The following is an 8,208-nucleotide window of genomic DNA, read 5'->3' on the forward strand; positions in this document are numbered from 1 at the left end:
ACTAGCTCTGTAGACCAGGCTGGTCTCGAACTCACAGAGATCCGCCTGCCTCTGCCTCCCGAGTGCTGGGATTAAAGGCTTGCGCCACCATCACCTGGCAATAATTTATTCTTATAAACGAGGAAGAATCAACACGCTGAGAGCATAGCAGTGCTGACACCTAAAACCAAGGGAAAAGCCCGGAGGTGACAAGCAGAAGTAACAAACCAGCCCTGGTCATATCATAGCACAACTATAAAATGCCCAAGATAGGGAACACTCAAAACGAAATGAGAAAAAACCCTCACCCCAAAGAAACAAAGAAAGACAGACGTCAGCAGCATTAGAGGCTGGAAAGACCATGGCTTCACAGCTTCAGAACACTGGGGAAAACAGTCACAAAGAGGCCCGACAGTGTAACACTCACACTTCCTCCTAACTTTAAAGGAAGTAGTTGAAAAGGGAGAAAACTCTGAACCGTGGGGACAGGACTCCAGCAAGAGATACTGCTGTCAATAAACAATAACCAACAAGCCACAACAGAACCATTCCTCGGATGAGAGGTTTTAAAAAACAGTGGACAAACATCTTACTTATAACTATTTTTTAAAAAGAAATAGTGAGGGTGGTTGGTTAGGTCAAGCCATTTGGTGGTGCAGTGCATAGCTTAGCCAAGTCAGGATGCTTGGTGTCAAGTCCCACGGATCACCATAACAACCTCCACCTCAATGGTTTAAGACAGCAGAAATCTGTTGACCATGGTCATGAAGCCAGAAGTCCCCAAACCAAGATGGTAGAGTGTGTGTGTGCGTGTGTGTGTGATATCTTCCCCACCCATTATGTTTGGTACTCATTGTGTTCGGTATGTTTTGGTTGGGCTTCTCTTGTTTTCAACATTGTCCCACACTGTCCTGTATACTCAGACCTACCCACTATATTTTTGTGTTTCTTTTTTTTTTTTCTTAGTTTTTCGAGACAGGGTTTCTCTGTAGCTTTGGAGCCTGTCCTGGCACTAGCTCTTGTAGACCAGGCTGGCCTCGAACTCACAGAGATCCACCTGCCTCTGCCTCCCGAGTGCTGGGATTAAAGGCGTGCGCCACCACCACCCAGCTCGCCCTTTGTGTTTCTTGTTTATGACAAATACTCGAATCTGGGTATTCCCAGCTGGATTATAACAGTGTTAGCTTTCAGAATTCTCTTGTACGTGTGTTAGTAAACTTGTGTGTAAGTTTTTCTACACCAGTGGATCTCATATTGTTGGTCTCAGAATCCCAAACACTAAGTTTTAAATGTTTTTATATGAAACACTGAGATCAGAGACATAACGTCATTGAATCATCCACTTACGACAATACACCCATTACTCATTGCATGTTCTGAGGACCTGCTAACATTCTCAGAGCTTAAAACTCTGGAAACTTAGTATCTGTCATGGAGGTCAGAAGTAGGAAATCAGAAGTAGGTGGCACACACCTTAAATCCCAGCACTCAGAAGGCAGAGGTAGCCGAGCTCTGTGAGTTCGAGGCCACCTGGTCTACAAGAAAAGTGCTAGTTCCAGGATAGGTTCCAAGGCTACACAGAAACTCTGTGTCGAAAAACGAAAACAAACAAACAAGATTCTCTCTCCTCCATCTCCTGTCTTTTTGAGACAGGGTTTCTTTGTGTAATCCTGTCCTGGAACTCATTCTGTAGACCAGGCTGGCCTGGTTGAACTCAGAGAGATCCACCTGCCCCTGCCTTCTGAGTGCTGGGATTAAAGGTGTGCACGACCACACCCTTCATCTCTTCTAAGAATATGCTGCTGCAGTTAGAATTACCCTAGTCCAAACGACACCATCTTGGGATTCTTTCCTTAATTTAGAGATTTATTAATTTAGAGAGCAAATGCAGAGATTTGCTCTAAATACATTCATGCTCTGAAGTTCTGGGCAGACAAATCTTCGGGGTCCAAACAAAATTCAACCCAGTACTCACGTTAAAAATATAAAGGTAGCCAGGTAAGAAACCTAAGAAGTAGAAAGTGTAAGCGCTATGCAAATGGAGGAAGAAAAACACCACAGAAAGCGATCTCCTTAAGGGTATGGAGAAGGAAACAAAAGCCAAATAAAGGCCATTAAGATGGCAGTGGCAGCAACTATAAATAAATTAAAAATGCCTGAAATGTTAAGATAGAATTGTTGACAGTGTCAGATGAAAAACAAAGCAGAACAAGGCGCACTGCTTTCAACAATTACTGGCTTTGGTCTCAACTTTTTGAATACCTTCCTCAGTGTCCCAGCCGCACTCACCTGAAAATGGCACTCAGTGGATATGATGGCCTCAGGCTAACGTGCACACCTTTGGATGTGTCTGTTTGGAAGGATGGTCAACAGAAGGGCCCCAACTGAGTAGTTAGAGGAAAAGGAAAAGCCAGATGAGTGCCAGCATTTCCCCTCTCTCTGCCTCCTGGTCTACCCTGATGTGAGCAAGCAGCTTCTAGACTTTCCCCACGACAGCCAGTATCCTCCAAGCAAGAGCCAAAACACACCCTTCCTTCAAGTGGCTTGTCGGGTATTTGGCCACGGCAATAAGAAAAGTAACTAACACGATGTGTGACAATATTGGGAACAGTCTATATAGAGGTTACAAAATGAAAATATTAGAATTGATTTTTACAAAAGGAAAAACGTTCTTTTTGAAGGTAAAATCTCCTTTTCAGGCAGTGGCTAAAGAGCTGTTTCTTCCTGGGCCAATTTCAAAGATTAATAAAAAAAAGTTTTAATTACTTCTAGATGGTTAAAAAGATTAACAAAACTTTAAAACCTTAATATTTGTTTTTGATCTCCTCGTTTTTATTCTTCAGCCAATTCCACATCTTAATAATAAATCCCTTGAAATCCCTGAGACTGCAAAGAACAAAGAGATCTGAGTAATTTCCAGCTGCCATAGGGAGCACGGTTTAGGACTACACAGGATGAATCAGTGGTAATGAGCTGATTTGTTGTACGTCATTTGCAAACATACACTCACATTCAAAGGCGAGTTGTATGATTTTGTTGTTTTGAGACAAGGTTTCACGTAGTTCAGGTAGGCCTTGAAGCTGCTGTATAATGAAGTACTTTGAACTCTGATCCCCCTGCCCTCACCTCTTAATTGCCGAGATTAAAGGCATCCACCATCAAGCCCGACTTACAAAACACAAGTTGCAAAAACAAAGCACAAATTTGAGCATAATGATGATGTCTGAGAACTGAGGAAAATTCAGTTAATAGACGATGCACTATTCACAGAAGTAGGAGGACAGTCTGGAAAACATGAGGGCCAGCTGAGAAGAAGAGGACAATTGTTAAGAAACAACAGCTTTCAACTTTACTTGTCTTTAACATGCTCATTGGTTTGTTCTGTGGTTTTTCTGAGACAGGATTTCTCTGTGTAACAGTCCTGGCTGTCCTGGAACTCACTTTGTAGACCACGCTGGCCTCAAACTCACAGAGACCCACCTGCCTCTGCCTCCCAAGTGCTGGGATTAAAGGTGTGCGCCGCCACCACCTGGCTAACATGCTTGTTTTTTATGACGAGCTACAGCCGGTAGTCAGAATTTGCTATCACTTTGTTACTCACCTTGATTCCTATGGCACCTATTTAAAAAGCTATTAATGGAGTCAGGAAAATGGCTCAGCGAGTAAAGGTATCTGCTGCCAAGCGTGATCCTTGAGACGCACCTGCTGGAATGAGAGAACTGACTCCTACTGAGGTGACCGCTGACCTCCACAGGCACACAGTGGCATGTGTCCAAGCACAGTTGCGCACACACACACCAAACCAATCACAACTGCATTATAATTATAACTGTAAATAATAAGAGGTTAGCTTTTCTTTGGAAAGGTACCAAAGGGGAGACTAGAATGAACCTGAATGGGCAGGATTAGGAGTTAAGAGATATTGGTATAAAACTTATAATTACACAGGCAGCGCTGGACATTGTGGCCTGCTTAGAGTACTGGCACTAGGGAAGTTGAGGCAGGAGGGCTGGGACTTTCAGGTCAGCCTCAACTACACGATTAGACTGTTTAAACTGTACTCAACCAAATCAAATGGAACCAAGTCAAACCAATCCTAAAACAGACCCATTTCAGAGGTGCGTGTTAGGACACACTCCGAGCTCTGCTAGACTGGCTCACAGAGGTCAAGAAGCAGCCAAGTCCCAACAGCAACAAGCGCATCCAGCACACACATCCCAGACTGCACAAAACCGTTCTCCCATGAGAGGTGGACAATGTTTTGGGGCAATAAGTGATTCCAGGGCTGGCACAGACAAAATACAAGATGAATCTAAAGGACTTGTTAGCAGTAATAGCAGTTGGGATTGAAGTAGCAATCCAAACAAAAAGCAAATAAACTCTGGTCTTTTAGCCTGTTATTCATTACAAATGTGGTGTTTTCTTCTGTCTGCATTCCTGGACTCATCAACGGAGTAGGCCAGAATGCTTAGACTAGAAGCCCCTTGACTAGACCTGCCCGGCAAAGTAGGTGCATTTGTGATGGTCATGAAAATGACTTCAGGCAAATACCAAATCCCTCAGGAGTATAGGGTAAATAAAGACAAATGGGGAGAGACTCTTTTGGAAGAAAAACTTAATTCCTTGAAATGGCCCCAGATACTCCCTCATAACCGGAGAAGTCAGGTCTGCTAGAGTAACTGCCCTTGACTTTGGAGGGTATACAGTTCAGTAAGACACTGATTTCCCAATAGCTTTGTTGTAGATCACAGCTGACATATGAATTACGATAATAGTTGCCTAGGTTACTTTGCAAAAACTTAAAGGCCACTTGTGCTACAAACATCGAATTTGCTCAAGTCTGGAAACACTGATGGGTGCTATGGTGTCTGGCTCTTTGAAGTCTTAACTTGGTTCAGATCCTATCTAGCTCTACATGTTGATTCCAACTCTTGCTCAGGTTAACTTGGCCTATTACTGAGTGGAGCTGGTGTGCTTTTACCCACCCTAGTGCTTCCTCAGCAGCTCAAGTACCTTAAGTCCTTCAGCCTTTTTACAAGATCCAAACCAAACCATGACCAAGATGTTTGTGCACTATGATGATACAACTATACGGTTAAGTTCCTAGGTTAAGTCAGCCACACGTTAGCCTGCAAACTCAAGGCCAGAACACTTACAAAGGAAGGAAAACATCTTCCCAAGCAGCTCATGGGTAATGAAGATTTATCAAACCTTAGTCCCTACCTCTTATCCCCAAAGCTTGAACAAAAGGAGTGGCCCAATCTTAGCATTTGCCCCTTTTTGCAAAAAAAAAAAAAAAAAAAAAAAAAAAAAAAAAAAAAATAAGTATCTGTCACAATTAACTCCTTTGTTTTAAATAATATATGCTACAGAGCTAGTTCCAGGACAGGCTCCAAAGCCAAAGAGAAACCCTGTCAAAAAAAAAAAAAAAAAAAAAAAAAAAAAAAGTGAACCCCTATGATGTGGGAGTGATTTCTTATTAATAAAGAAACTGCCTAGACCCATTTGATAGGCCAACCCTTAGGTGGGCGGAAAAAAAAGAACAGAATGCTGGGAGAAAGAAGCTGGATCAGGGAATCACCATGGTCCTCCCACTCCAGACAAATGCAGGTTAAGATCTTTCCTGGTAAGCGCACCTCGTAGTGCTACATAGATTATTAGAAATGGGTTAAGAGGCTGAAACTAATGGGCCAGGCAGTGTTTAAAAGAATACAGTTTCCGTGTAATTATTTCGGGGCATAAGCTAGGCATGTGGGAGGCCGGGTGGCAGGATGCAGCCTAGGCCGCCGCTCCTATTACTACACCCCTAGTGAAGAAGGCCTGCCTTGCCTTGTTCATAGTATAAGGCTTGGTTTCATTTCTATTGTCTACATGCCATGAGTTCCCACTGTCTGGTATGGGAGAGGGGGCAGGGAGGCTGAACCCAAGTATTCTACCATTGATCATAACCCCAGCCTTGGGCATCTTGTAGTGGCTCATTTTAGCAAAAGCTGGAACAATTTAAGCAACAAAATGTCATTTCTGAGTTATGACAAAAAGTATTGATAACATATACAGAAACATGACTAAATAACTAAGAAGGATCAAATCATTAGAATTCCAAATAATATATGCAAATGGGCCTTTCTAGAAAGTGGAGTTTTATTCTCCTCTTGAGCATTGCTTGAATCTAGTGACTTGCTTCCAGAGAATAGAATGAGGAATGAAAAAGCAGGAACTTTAAAATATAGAGACCTAGTAGTTATGGTCTTTACTAAGTCATTGGTGTTCACATCATTAGTGAAGCCAGGCTGAAACTGTATATATACACACTGAGAGAATAACACACACCTCAGTCCTAGTGCAATAGCAGATAAAATTGAATTAAGGAATATTCTATAAAATAGTTTGAAGCATTATTTAAGAAAAAGGGAAATATAGAGACTGGTTAAGAAAACAAAAGGACTAAATGCAAGTGATCTTCGAGTGGGTGCAGACACAAGACATCAGTGGAAACTAGTGAAATCTAAAGTGTCCACAGTTTGGCTGATGGAAATGTACACTGCAGGGCATGTCTTCTACTAAGTACTGAAACACTCCAGTTGTTAAGATCATAGACAAGTCAGAAGTTTGTATCTTTTTTTTTAATAATTTTTAAAGATTTATTTATTTATTATGTATACAACATTCTGCCTCTGCCCGCATGCCAGAGGAGGGTGCCAGATGTCAGTACAGATGGTTGTGAGCCACCAATGTGGTTGCTGGGAATTGAACTCAGGACCTCTGAAAGATCAGCCAGTGCTCTTAACCTCTGAGCCATCTCTCCAGCCCAGAAGTTTGTATCTTTAACTAATTGTAGTTCCTACAATTTCTTTACAAAATTTCATTCAAATATGGTGCAGGAAGTTCTTCTGTATATCCGTTGCTTGTATTGGCTAATGTAGTCTCCTTTGGCCTACAGCAGGGCAGAATAGAATAAGGCAGGAATTCCAAGCAGATATAGGAGGAAAGAAGGCGGAGTCTGGGACACCCCATTTAGCTATCGAAGGAGACAGATGCCAGAGAACCTTACCGGTAAACCACGAGCCTCATGGTGACACACAGGTTAATAGAAATAGGTTAATTCAAGATGTAAAAGTTAGTTAGAAATATGCATGAGCTAACTGGCAAAGCAGTGTTTTATTTAATCTAATTTCTGTGTCATTATTTTGGGTCTGGGCAGCTGGGAAACAAAACGATCAGCTTCCCCCTACAAATTGACGTTACATGGGACGACTCTATCTACATAAAACCTGAGAGAGCTTGGGAAGGAGTTCCAGACACAAAAGAACAGAGTTAAACACCCCAGATTTGCTGTTTGCTAGAAGCAAGCAGAAGCACAAATTTCTTTAAGAGAAGTCTTCCTGACTCAAGTGGTAGCAGCAAACCTGTGTGTCTACCTTAAGAAGGCTTCCTGGTTCACGCTAGCTGCATGAACAGCTCTGGATCTTTCAGAAGACCAGGCATTTGAATGGGGTTTGTGAGCTAAGTGCTACAACTTGCTTAGTGGCAGCACAGACCCACTGTGTGCCTGGAAATAGGGCTGTGAGCATGACCTAGCACTGAACAGACCTCTGCCATGCTGGACTGGACAGAGCTAAAAGACAAAGCAGCCTTAGTCCTAGCCATGCCACTTAGCATTTGAAGAAGCACTCCTGGACAGAAAAAGATTACAGATACACAAAAGGACCAATTCAGTCATAAAAGGTCCAATATTCATGACAATTTTAGGATTGCTGGCTGAGATGGACCTACCACACGATACTCCATAAAAGACCTAACAGCACCCCCAATCAGCAGGAGGTAGTCAAGCGAATGTCCAAATTCCCTAAATGATTGTTTATAAATGTTTGTTTACATTTAAAGGGGAATATCCTACAAAAATGAATACTTTGCATTGGTATGGATCTTGGTTTATTGATACAAATTTAAGGTCAATTTTGTTATATTTCTGCTCTTGATTAAGGTATTATGTTTGTGCAGCTCATTTAAAGATGTAATGTATAATTAAGAAATAGAAGTTATTAGTCATCTATAACAGCCAAGCTTATAGTCATGTTGGTTAGGTTTTCTATATATATAGGGATGTATTTCAATTATATAATCTTCAACACTCCAAAGACTATAGAATATGGCATTTAAAATGTTTTACAGCCGGGCGGGGGTGGTGCACACCTTTAATCCCAGCACTCGGAGGCAGAGGCAGGCAGA

The sequence above is a fragment of the Microtus ochrogaster genome, chromosome 18 (assembly GCF_000317375.1).
Source record: "Microtus ochrogaster isolate Prairie Vole_2 chromosome 18, MicOch1.0, whole genome shotgun sequence".
NCBI lineage: Eukaryota > Metazoa > Chordata > Mammalia > Rodentia > Cricetidae > Microtus > Microtus ochrogaster.